The 13,262-nt window shown below is 39.8% G+C and overlaps 1 long non-coding RNA gene across 1 annotated transcript in view; it reads right to left on the bottom strand.

The window, feature by feature from the left end:
- Positions 1-8,283: 8,283 nt before the first annotated feature.
- LOC112405558 (uncharacterized) overlaps positions 8,284-13,262 on the bottom strand; it is a 35,413-nt gene continuing 30,434 nt past the window's right edge. The window contains exon 4 of the long non-coding RNA XR_003004360.1: positions 8,284-8,369. This is a non-coding gene — a long non-coding RNA (uncharacterized LOC112405558). The remainder of the gene's footprint in view (positions 8,370-13,262) is intronic.

The following is a 13,262-nucleotide window of genomic DNA, read 5'->3' as shown; positions in this document are numbered from 1 at the left end:
AGGGTTGCCAGACTGTGATTTGTTTGCTTTTAACTGAAATGAAAATATAAGGTAATTAAGATGAGATGATAAGTGATGAGTCTGTCCTTAGTCAGGGAATTACTGCTTCAAGAAAACAAGCTGTAGTATTGCTGCATGCATGAACCAACTCGTTTTTGTACTGACGTGCTTTATAAATGTGTGTCAACCATCCTCAGTAGACTTCTCACACAAAGATGAATAATTTTCTGCAAGGCTTATAAAATCAAGGCGATGATTGAAAATTGACAGATGAAAAATTGAACCTCCCAAGTAAGCCAAACATTCGAACTGAGCAATATGAAATTTCAATCTCTGCCTCTTTAACATGTACAAAGTCTTCTATCAGTTTTTAGCTCAGACTAATAACACGAATCAATGAAAAATTTCATTCTTGTTGAGCCATCTCCAAGTCCATGAAGATAAGGTTTTGAGGGAAGGTGTAGAGCAGCACTTAGTTTCCATTGTTCTGTGTTTGCTGTTCAGCTGCTTCAAAGAGTAGTCGATGTGTACACACGGCTATATTTAAGATATACAACCAACAAGGACCTGCCGTACAGCACAGGGAACTCTGCTCAATATTCTGTAATAGCCTAAATGGGAAAAGAATTTGAAAAAGAATAGATACCTGTATATGTATAACTGAATCACTCTGCTATGCACCTGAAACTAACACAACATTGTTAATCAACTCTACTCCAATATAAAATAAAAATTAAATTTAAAAAACACAAAAAAACCATTAAAGTTGCAAAATATCTAAAAAAAAAAAAAAAGTAGTTGACATTCATATCAACCATTTCACAGCTCAGCTCCCTGCAGTAAGTGGATATAAGAGGAAACCAAATTTTAACTCAATGTCTAAATACCTTTGTTTTGATTGCCTCCTCTTTACCCCATAGGTAAGGGAGGGAATCTCACCCAACGATTTCAACCCAACTTGCAACACCCAAACTAGACAGATGGGACTGGCAGTAGTTTATTAGTCACATATACTCCCAGCCCAAAAGAAAAGGACACCGTGCCACGCAGGGCCACCCTGGGGGTGCGCTCTGGAACAGGGTGATCAACTAGAGGCTGGGAGAGGCAGGTTTTGTAGTAACAAGAGGGTGGGTGACCCCTGGTTCCAGGGGGAGGATGAGATTGGCTTGTTTGAATAATTCTGGGGGCTGTCAGAAACCTGCTCCTGAGGGATAAACAAGCCCTGTGCCTGGCTCCCGCAAGGAGTGAAGTTGTTTGGCTGGGGGACCCCATCCGGGGGAGCAGAGTAGGGAAACTTGCAGTTCTGCCACTCAAGGTCCTCCCAGTTTTCCCCACATGTCAAGCGCACAATACTGAGCTTTAACTTAAGGTCATATTCCAGGACCTTATACATCGAGGGCTGTCCAGTCACTTGATGGGATGATGGGAGGGCGAGGTGACCAGTGGTTGGCATGCTCAACGGGCACTTCCTTGTTTAACTGTGTATCTTTCCCATCAAGTTGGAAACGTCCTGTGGACAAGGGCTGTGTCTCTCTCGCTTCCCACTGTCATCCCAGCTCCGCACAGAGCACAGTACATCCATTCATTAGTTGATTAATGTCGTCATCAGCTCTCGAAGATCCTCTGCACTTCACCATTTTATAAATCTGATTCGAGGGGGCAAGTTCAGCTTCATGTTGACAGAAAGAAAACATATTAACTTCACCACCTTGTCATCTTCAATTTTGCAGCATCGCCTAATCCTATCCTACTTCATAGAGCTCCCGGGAAAACAAATACTAAGTTTCAATCTCTTAATATTGTTTTTTGACATGCCTGTTGAGAGTCTAAGGGCTACGAAAATATAACCTCGGCAGAAACAGAGAACAAAAAGAGCCAGTCTCTAGCCAGTGAAAGTGAGTGTGATTGTGTTGGCTGATATATGCCAAGAATCCTTTCCTTCAGTGCTCACTGCAGATGTCAGGAGTGGTACACTCCTTTGTGCTGCTCTCTTCAATGTGTATAATTCTGGAAAATGAGTCAGCCTGTTTGCTTCCCCCTTACTCCCTCTTTAAAATTCAAAGGCAAGGCCCAGTCCCAAATACTGTTTCTTAAATGTTGACTCAAGAGCAAAATATACTGAGAGACCATTGTTTAAAGTGAATCTAGCAAGAGCTGTCCAGAAAAGAAGTAAAGCAATGGACACCAGTATGCAGATGGCTTTTCTGGTGAATCAATTGGATTAAATCCTATCTAGTATCCACAAGCTTCCTTCTCATATATTGTAATTTTTCACTATTTTGGCTGATACAATTTCAATTAATAAAGTACACATGACACAGCAGCCACTTGAAAGTGATATCAGTGAGAAGAAAATGATCTGTAATGAACTGTTTCAATTAGAAACAGTTCTAATTGATTAGAAAATATTTCACTCTTCACAATTTCCCCCCTACTAATTAATCCTTATTGGAAAGAATTCTGAAACCTTGAATCTCCATTTTATAAGCTATCTGGGCTTGGAGATCACAATCTCTCCAAGCTTCAATTTCCTCATCTGTGTAAAGTGGGGACAATAATACTTGTCTTGCCAAGTCATCTTGCAAAATAAATGAGATAGCACCCCTGAAAACACTTTGCAAAGTACAGAATGTTATGTACAAATGTAAGATACTATCAGACCAAAAGTTCTTCGGTATTTTCATTTTATGCTTTTTCCCCCCTGAATCCTCCAGTTATTTTTCTGTCAATAAGTGAAATAAAAACTAAAATATTGCTATTACTACTGAAGCTGATCTCTGTAATTTCACTACTCCTACATGGGCAACCCGAATGCAATCTCAAACTCCAAACCCAGACTCCAAACAGAACTCGTCTATGGAATAATGATTAGAAGCTTGGTCTCCAGACCCAAGTGCCTGGATTAGATTCTTGTTCTGCTGCCTCCTTGCTGTGTAGCCTAGAACACATCATTTAATCTCTCTGAGCCTCCGCTCCCTTTACCACAATATTGGGATCATAATGGCTTCTCCTTCATGGTTCTGATGAGCATTAAATGGTTTCACATATGTTGTGTATCTAGACAGTGCCAGACATGACGTAAGCCCTCAGTAGATCTGGTTGTTATTAGCTGTATTACCTCCAGACTCTTTGTATCTGCTTCTCCCCCGACCTGGTGCCCTACTATCCAGCAGCTTTCCTGTTTCCTTGGGGACCCGAGGGCTAGAGCCTCCTACGCGGCCATCTTTCTGATATCATTCCTCATTCCTCGATTTCTAATCCATTTTCTCTTCCGTCTCCTCTTTCTTCTTTTCTTTTTTTTAATCCCCTCTTCTCTAATCAGTGTCACCTGGCCCCAAGTACTTTTCAACTTAACAATGCTTTGTAAAGATACTCAGATACTTTGGGTGCACAAAAATGTTGCTAGTCAAGGTTAAATGGTATTTAGAATTGCTATGAAATGAAGGTAGTCAAACTCAAAAGAAAATTAAACTCTTCCAGGGTAGTCTCTTAATATTAGGAATCAATATTTAGACAAACAGCATCTATTACTGAATGCTTAGCTAGATTTGGAAAGAAACTCTTAGTTTCTTTATGGTTTAATCCAGAGATGTCTCTGTATAACCAGAATACTCAGTAAGTAGTACACGAATAATGACACTAAAGCCAGGGCCAGCTATGTAATCTGCCAGGTCCAACGCGCATCGGCAACGCAGAGTCCCAGCTGAATGGGGGAATCAATCTTCCCTTCCCACCAGGTCCTCTGCCCCAACCCACAGCCGACCACTGACCCTCAGGGACTGCAGCCTCCTCCCAGGGCACACTCAGTGCCTTCGTGGGCACTGGGCAGTACCTGGAAGGGGATGGACCAGAGCACCCACTGCTGTTCCCCTCCCAGACTCCTCATGCGCGTGCGGACACTGTCCACCCAGGTGCCCACATCCAGGCCCCCAGCCAGGGAGAAGGCGATGGCAAAACGGGGGCTTCCTCCCAACCAAGCCGTCCTGTCAGTTGCTACTTGGACTGAGAGTGGGCAGGGGTGGCCCAGGCACCAGGTAGCCAAGAACCCATCCCAGGAAGGGGGAAGGAGGTGAGACAGGCAGAAACACGTGGGAGCCAATCTCAAAGCCCCCAGCACGTGCTGCCTTCAGAACACAGGTTCAAAGATAAAAGTATTAAGAATTTCAAGACAGCAATTACCGAGCATTATACCCCAAGCACAGAGCTTTTCTGAGTTCAGTGCAACCACACTTGTCACTGCCGAGGCAATGTAGTTAAACGTCAACTGAAAAGGAAAATAAGTATATTATCCATCAAAGCTAAGGTTCTCACTACTCAGCCATAAAAGAAAGAATGAAAGAAGGCCATTTGAAGCAACATGGATGGACCTAGAGATTATCATAGTAAGTGAAGTAAATCAGACAGAGAAGGACAAATATCACATGATATCACTTATATGGGGAATCTAAAATATGATACAAACTGACTTATTTACAAAACAGAAACAGACTCATGGACATAGAAAACAAACTTACAGTTTCTACAGGGGAAAGGGCGGGGTGGGGACAAATGAGGAGTTTGGGATTAGCATATACAAACTACTACATATAAAATAGATAAACAACAAGGACCTACTGTATAGCACAGGGAACTATATTCAAACCATAGTGGAAAAGAATATGAAAAAGACTATATAAAAGAAATGTATAAAAAACTGAATCACTTTGCTGTACACCTGAAACTAACACAACGTTGTAAATCAACTATACTTCAATAAAAAATTAAAATTTTTAAAAAGTTAAGATTCTATTTCTATTCTTATCAGTCATTAACTAGTGTTTACTCAGTACCTACTGAGCCTTGTATTGGAATTAACTAGGACTGCTGCATTTTAGAAAGATGGAATCCAGGTACATACTTAATTGCATGAAACAACCTTTCTCGAATAATACTGGATTATTAGGATACTGATGATGAGAAAAAGGAGGAAGAAGAGGAGGTGGGAGAAGAAGGAAGGGAAAGAGGGAGGGAGGGGAGAAAAGTGGAACAAGGTGGAAAGATCAAACAGAACTCATATTTTTAGTAAATCCCAACAGATCCTACTACTGTCTTCTTGCTGATAAAAAAAATCATATGTCAATTAGGCATGATTAGACAGAATTCAGACAGAATAATGTCAATTGTTTATGTCATTAGTCACATAACTAGTTTAACTTGCTCTGAGTTTTCCTATTGTAAAGCAAATATAACACAATTTACTGAAAGCATTTTATCAGGCTTTAAGAACACCACAAGCTATTACTTTTGTTTCCTAGGCATGTATTTATGCAATTTTACTTCCACAGTGAGTTTAGCTTGTTTTATAAAAAAATACTTAACAATGATGTTTCTGCAAATGTTCTTATTTACAGGTTGAGCTGTAGTTATATAAACTCATTTTGTTTGCATCTGACTTTCAGAATTTGTAGAATGACATTTATATTAGCTACCCCCCAAAATGAGTTATGTTTTACTGCTGCTATTACTATTATTGGCTCTAAGCAAGACAGAAAATCAAAGTTAATCTAAAGAAGCTACAAAGATTTTTAAAAAAATTTTTATTGGAGTATAATGTTGTGTTAGTTTCAGGTGAACAGCAAAGTGAATCAGTTATACATATACATATATCCACTCTTTTTTAGACTCTTTTCCCATATAGGTCATTACAAAGTATTGAGTAGAGTCCCCTGTGCTATACAGTAGGTCCTTATGAGTTATCTATTTTATACAGAGTAGTGTGTATTTTTAAGGATGTCCATTTTATGTGTGACTTGTAACGATCTTCTTGAATACTATTAAAGTACCAGTCCAGTAGTCTGCTCTGCCTTTCCAGTTTTGATATTAATTTATGACATATAAACACATTTTTAAGAGACTTTTTTCCTTACCCTACAAAGAACCATGACTGTTGGGTATATGGGATGAGCTCTGATGACTGTTTATTGAGTGCCTACCATGAGCTGTATATCCTCTAAATATCATGTAATAATATGACACTCACAAGAGCCATTTGATGTAAATGCTACTCATCCCCACATTTTCTTGTTTAACAGATGAAAAAACTGAGGTTCAGGTAGATTAAGCAATTTGACCGAGGATGAAACAATCCCTAAGTGGATTGAATCCATTCCTGAATGACTCCAAAACTGTTGCTATTTCCTATCTGCGAGGCTGCCTTCCTTCTCATGGTGGATAACTTTATATTTCATCCTGTGAGACAGTTGTCAAATTTTTAGTGTGAAAAGAGGTGTGGTACACACTTAATAAGCCTCAGCGTTTTCCAAAATAAGCTTCCTAACATCCCTGCTTACATATGCATAAGTTTTGACGTTCTTTCATTGAGCTTGAATTTAGGAGCTCTAATAATCAGTACCTTCAACTCAAAAACAACGGTAGTTTAGGCCTTTGAAGTCTCTGACGTTGGTTCTACTTGAGTCACAGTGTGGGTAGGGTGGAGGGGGTGTTGGTCTAGGTTCTTCGTAGCCATCTGAGGGGCCAGGACCCTGCAGAGGGGAAGCTTGCCTGGCAATTGAGAGTGTCCTGCTTTACGAAGAAGGATCGGAAAAAGACGGGTGGTGCCGCTTCCACTGTTATCCACCAACAGGACAGTTGGATCTTTTCCCCTTGCTCCATAAGTGCCTGGGAGTGAGTCTTCAGATCCATCGGAGCATGGGAGCCAGTCAAAAGAGAACCAGAACGGGTGGTTTCTGATTCCCTTAGCTAACTTAGGAGCCATCCAGAAGAGTTGAAGTTTCTTCGTGTATAAAATAAATAATTTGGACTATGATGCCTTTAATTTTCTCTAGTCTAGCGTACGGTGCCTAATACAGCACCCAACAATACACTAGGAATTAGAATTTTGAGCAAGTAAATGTCTGAGATTTTCAATGTTTTGAAACGGAGAAATTTTACTTCCCTATGACTGTTTTTAAATGTTAGAAATGATCAGTATGTTCTACAAATATCTACTCTCCTAAAAAGCTCAGGGAAAAAAATTCTTTTCAGAAAAATCACTTCTCTAGTTTATGTATTAAGAAAATCTATTTTGAGGACAAAATTGCCAGTCTCCCATTCCTGGCAACGTGAATGACAGAACCAGATAAACTGCACATACACTCCGATAAATGTTTCAGAGATCTATCACTGTATTATTTAATACAGTTAAACAACAAGGAATCTACCAGGAAATTGTGCAGTCAAGGCTATGAAATGTGTGGATGCAAACCCAGTCAGCTTTAGAAGAAATCTTGAGCTATGAAACTCCAAGTCTTGATCTATGAAACATCAACCACACACCATGAATACACAGAGGTACCATAACTGCCAGAAGACAGAGGATGAAAACATCCAACAGGATTTTTTCATTGTATAAGTGTTTATTACAACACAGATTTTAGGGAAAGACACTTTGTTTTTTAGCAGGAAAAAGACATTTTTCTTAATTATAATAATTCCTGTTAGCATTGTCTGGTAGGTCTCAAGGCATTTAAATACACTCTGTCAGTGTAAAGACTATATAAGCTGTATTAAATATTTATTTAATATAGTAATTAATAATCTTTTTTGAATCACAGATCCTTTGAGGGAGGTGATGAAAGCTCTGGATCAAAGTTTCAGGAAAATAAGCCAGTTGTGCCCCAAATTGCAGGTGATCCATGGACCTCTGGTTAACAATCGTGTAGCTGCAAATATCCAGGAGCTACTCAGATCTTTAAATATATGGATATTTACTATATATTATTTCACATAGTATAATATAATATATATTTATCTTCTGCAACAGAATAGTTTGAGGCTATTTTGCAAAGGGCATCACATTATATAATAATTTATTACAAAATTAAAATTACAGGAAATAAAAATGATTTAAACTTTATTATCTAACTAGCAGGGTTTCACTGATCTCTGATGGATAATGTAATAATATAATAAAAACCAGTAAACCAAGAGAAGAACATTTTCATAATGAGCAAATCTAGAATATATTAGGATTTGAGGAAACTTCTTTTCATGGAGCATAATATATCAAATTACCAGGAAACAAGAGAATATAAAAACTTTTTTAAAATTCAGTTTGCTTACTTTAGCAAAAATGACTTCAGGATGGTCACTAGTTTTCCACCCTTTGCTTGACTGTGACATGTGTCTAATTTTAGGGGCAAGGAACCATTTCTTCGTTCGTTCACTTTGTCAAAAACATCCCGTTCTCTCCCACGAAAATACGGACCGTCCAGCCTCAAGACTCTCTTTGAAACCCGACCTTTACCTTGGTGCCATGTGCTGCTGCAGAAGAGCAAGAAGTCCCTCCAAGAAGAAGCAGCTGAGAAAGGAGGACCACATATCTGGCATGCCTGTGGGTGCAAACACAGGTTCTTCAAGGAGCTGCTTTATCTGCTTCATCTTTCTGTCTTTCCCCCATGACAACTCCATGGTGACTCATTCAGCAAGGAGGCTGACTGAAGACACACGCACACGCACGCGCACACACACACACACACAAGGTTCCAGAACTTCAGCCTTGCACACAATGCACACTGTGTATAATGGTCTACAGAAGCCAGTGCTTTTTCCTGCAAAGAGCAGCTGCTCCATGTTTTTGCAGGGAAATGAAATTCTTTTCTTGTTGCTTTTTCCCCCGTAAGTTAGAAGCAAACACTTGCCACCTGGACTCTTTCTGGTCTTCAGCTTCTGTTTGATGCTAAAGCAAGCCTGGTAGGTCAATGGGTAAAAAAATATGCTTCTAAGACCCAGACTAAAAATAAGAGTTAGGCTTGTTCATGTTTTACTCATATGACTGAAACAAACCACATTACAGCTTTACAATTTCAGGACCAGCCTTTCAAATTCAGGGAGGACAGCCAATCGAATTGCCTAATCCTGGGTGCATATTTCTTCCTTTGAATTCTTCCAGTAATTGTACATATAGCACTTTAAGGTGCCCTATAACATCAGCGTGTTTGTAGCTGTGTGGCTGATTAACCAGATTATATAGCGCCTCTCTGATCATTATACACATCCTTTCCTTCCTCATGCATCCAAGGTCCTTAGGAATGTGTCCATCCTTTTGTTGAAATGAGCGTCAAATATGTGATTTGCTTTTAAAACTATTTACAAACAGCATGTAGATCACAGACTCTTTAATTTCTCAAGCTGGTTGAGCAGAATTAAGGATATACAATTCTTTATGGTGAGTAAACGAAAGGTCACATAAGACACTCAGCGTAGTGCGTGTAGGTACCCTGCAGGGCCTTGATCAGTTGCTATTTTGGTTGTTACAGTCTATTCATCAAGCTCAGCAATTTGTAAGTTATAGGAGTTCAGTGAGTATTTGGCTGGAGAGATGAGTCAATGATTGAAGAGTTATCTCAGCCCTGCAAACAGATTCTTTGAAAATAATTGCCTGGCATCAATAAATTAATTAAGGTTTGCTTGAGAGTTTTCCATACACATTAATATTAGAACAGAGGAAGATTTTATGGACTATACACTCCACTCTAGCGAGGTTTAAAAGTTCACACTAGTCCTGGGACTTCCCTGGTGGCTCAGTGCTTGGGAGTCGCCTGCCAATTCAGGGAACATGGGTTTGAGCCCTGTTCCGGGAAGATTCCACATGCCGCGGAGTAGCTAGGCCCGTGCGCCACAACTGCTGAGCCTGCGCTCTGAAGCCCGTGAGCCACAACTACTGAGCCCACGTGCCACAACTACTGAAGCCCGCGCGCCTAGAGCCCGTGCTCTGCAACGGGAGAGGCCACCGCGGTAAGAAACCCACGCACCGCAAGAAAGAATAGCCCCCGCTCGCTACAACTAGAGAGAGCCCAAGTGCAGCGGTGAAGACACAACGCAGCCAAAAATAAATACATTAATTAATTTTAAAAAAAAAGTTCACACTAGTCCTGATAGCTATGTGATCCAGACCAAGACCTACTCTTTAAAAATCATTGATTAATATGATAGACGACTCAATAGGAAATGTGATCAATGGAAACTTCACTCCGGATTCTCAAGGGACCATAAGAAGCTCATTCACTAAAGGTGAGGTGACCCTAGACCCTAGTACACTATTTTCTCCAACTGATGAGAACCTGATTTTTAACACAAAAATACATAATATGCCTATGTCTGCATTCATTTAAGTGCAAGAATAAGGAAATATAGAACATATTAAGTATATATTGCTTACATTATAAGGAAAGTTAAGTATAAGAATAAGGAAATATATGCAATGTGGGTTGATGTAGGTCATGACTAGAGACCAAGCAGTTGATTGGGAAGATGTTGAAAACTTAATTGCCATTATAAATAAATATCGTTAGTTTTATACTTCATTTGAGAAGGGCAAGCTTTTACCTCACCTCAGGTATTAGAATAATATTGAGTGGGCCTTGATGTCTAGAGGAAAAGATGTTTTCATTTCACTACCATGTGAAATTATAGGTTATTTTCCTTTATCCCTGATCTATTTATTCGATCGATATTTACTGAGTACCTACTAGTTGATGGGAGGGTAGCTTGTAACCAGCCCCTTATATGTGTGGTTCTTATGTGCTGTGATTATTGAATTGGCAAGATCTTGTTATACCATGGGGGCAGAAAGATGAGCAGTACGTAAAAGGTAAAATTTCACAGGAAACAGGAAGACATTCATTTTGAGAAAAGGGATCTTTCTGAGCCCAGAAATCAGAAACAAACAGGAGGCTTTAGTTGGGTAGAATTCAGTATAAAATACTATGCCTGGAAGACTAGAAAGGTCCCTTGGCCTGAATGTGCTACAAATCAATACAAAGGGAGGATCTACTTTCTTTCGGCAAATTCGTTGGTCCTGGTTCTACATAAGAAGGATTCAGAATAAATGTTAGGGTTCCGTGTTGTTTGTATATCTGTCTCCTTGGAGACCTCAGCTTATCACTAGCAATCATCAGTTAGTAGGCAATGAGAGGAGACAATGTCTTGCATACAATTTGACCAGTTATATTTGGAATGCTGCTGGAACTCAGAGGAAAAGTAAGTGATACATTGGGTTATGTGGGGATGTCATTACTGAGATGGGATTTGAAGACTGAGCAGAAGAAAGTAAAGACATGCTAGGAAGCAGGAACAACGTCAGTAAAGGTACAGAGGTGTAAAAATATTTGTTTTATTCGGGGACCGATAGTAAGCAGACTGATGTGGCTAGGAAACAAGGAGAAGAAGTAATAGATTAGCAAAACCATTGTTAATGCCTTTAACAGTGGAAAAACACCTTCCTTAAAACAGAAGTTTCAGATGTGGGACCTTGAACAAGCACCCTAACCATTTACGACCTCAGCATCCTCAACTACAACAGAAACAAAGGAAGGTAGATAATCTCCAAGACTCTTCTCAATGTGAAACACTCAGTGATTTAGGAGCCAATCAAGTGAAAAACGTACCTTAATACAGTGCAGGTATTTATTCAATAGGTTTTTGTTATGGCATGAACGACACAGCACAGTGGGGAGAAAAGAAATGAAACCAACACCGAGGATTTTTAGGGCAGTGAAAATGTTCTGTATGACTCTATAATGATGGATACAGGTCATTCATTACACATTTGTCCGAACCCATAGAAGGTACAACACCAAGAGTGAACCCCAATGTAAACTATGGACTTTCGGGGGATAATCACGTGTTAGTGTAGGTTCATCAGTGTTCTTTGAGGGGCCAATGGAAGGAAGCGCCTATTGTGCCATTTTGCTGATGTCACCCTGTCCAGAGCCCTGCATGGGCCCTTCTCAGGGTCCTTCTACAGCAACTAACATTTGAGTGCCCTTGCTACTGGAATGGGGCCTATGAAACTGCCTTTTAAGCAAATATCTCAATTTACTCTGAGGCAAATAGCCTGTGAGCCACACGGTGCAAAACATTTCAAACACAAAGCCTTCGAGTCAGACATGTCCCTTCATTTTTGTGTATTTCCTTTTTTGATAGTACCATAATTCTTGCATTAAAGACGAACACTGAATAACAAAACTACCCCTTATCTAAGATACATTAGGACATCCTGTCTTCAGCCCAAGTCTGAGTCCTCTATCATTAACTGTGATTGCTAAAGCAGCGCGGCCTCAATTAACCGAGAACATGCCAAAGCTATTATCAATACTAGATTGCTAAAATTGTTAACATCATTGGGAAGAGGAAAGAGAAATAATGGGCCTTTTCAAGCAAAGAATTAATAAGGGGGAATGGCATCACTTGCCAGGAAAATAAAAGCTATTCCTTATGTCAAAAGAGGCTTCACAAAGAAGCCTGAAGCCAAAGCTTGCCAGTGACAATTAGATATCAGCAATTCTACCATTATCCAGTTAGCAATAGGGTAAGTTCTCAAAAATGTGTTCCCCAGGCCAATAGCATTAGCATCATCTAGGACCCTGTTAAAAAAAAAAAGGTAACTTCTTGGACCCCTCCCAGCCCCACTGAGCGAGAAATCCTGGGGATTAATCCCAGCGATCTGCATGGTAACAAGAGCCTTCTGACAAACACAATGAGTGCTGGTGAGATTGTGGAGAAATTGGAACCCTTGTGCACTAACAGTGGCAATACAAAATGGTGCAGCCACTATGGAAAACAGTGTGGAGTTCACTCAAAAAGTTAAAAGTATAGCTACCATATGATCCAGCAATCCCACATCTGGGTATATATCCAGAAATAGTGGACTCAGGATCTCGAAAAGTTATCAGCACTCCCACGTTCACTGCAGTATTCTGCATAACAGCTGAGATGTGGAAACAACCTAAATGTCCACGGACAGATGAATGTATAAAGAAAACGTGGCATATGCATACAATGGACTACTATTTAGTCTTTAAATAGAAGGAAATCTCACAATATGCAACACAATGAATGAACCTTGAGGGTACAATGCTAAGTGAAATAAGCCAGCGACAGAAGGACAAATACTGAATGATTCCACTCACATGAGGGATCTAAAGTAACCAAAGTCAAAGAAGCAGAGAACAGAATGGTGGTTTCCAGGGGGTTGCTGGGAGAGGGGAAAATGGTGAATTACTAATAAATAGGCATAAATTTTCAGTTAAGCAAAACGTGTAAGCCCTAGAGATCTGTTGTACAACATTGTACAACCTATAGTCAACAATGTATTGAATTGTGCTCTTAAAATTTTGTTGAGATTAGATCTCATGTTAAGTGTTCTTATTAATACAAAATAAAAATCCCCTGGTGATTCAGATACAGGCTAAACTTTGAGAACCCCTAGTGTAGAGAGAAGT

This window comes from Neophocaena asiaeorientalis, unplaced genomic scaffold (assembly GCF_003031525.2).
Source record: "Neophocaena asiaeorientalis asiaeorientalis breed wild unplaced genomic scaffold, Neophocaena_asiaeorientalis_V1.1 scaffold684, whole genome shotgun sequence".
NCBI lineage: Eukaryota > Metazoa > Chordata > Mammalia > Artiodactyla > Phocoenidae > Neophocaena > Neophocaena asiaeorientalis.
Note: the sequence above shows the minus strand (reverse complement) of the source record. Positions and strands in the feature narration are given on the sequence as shown.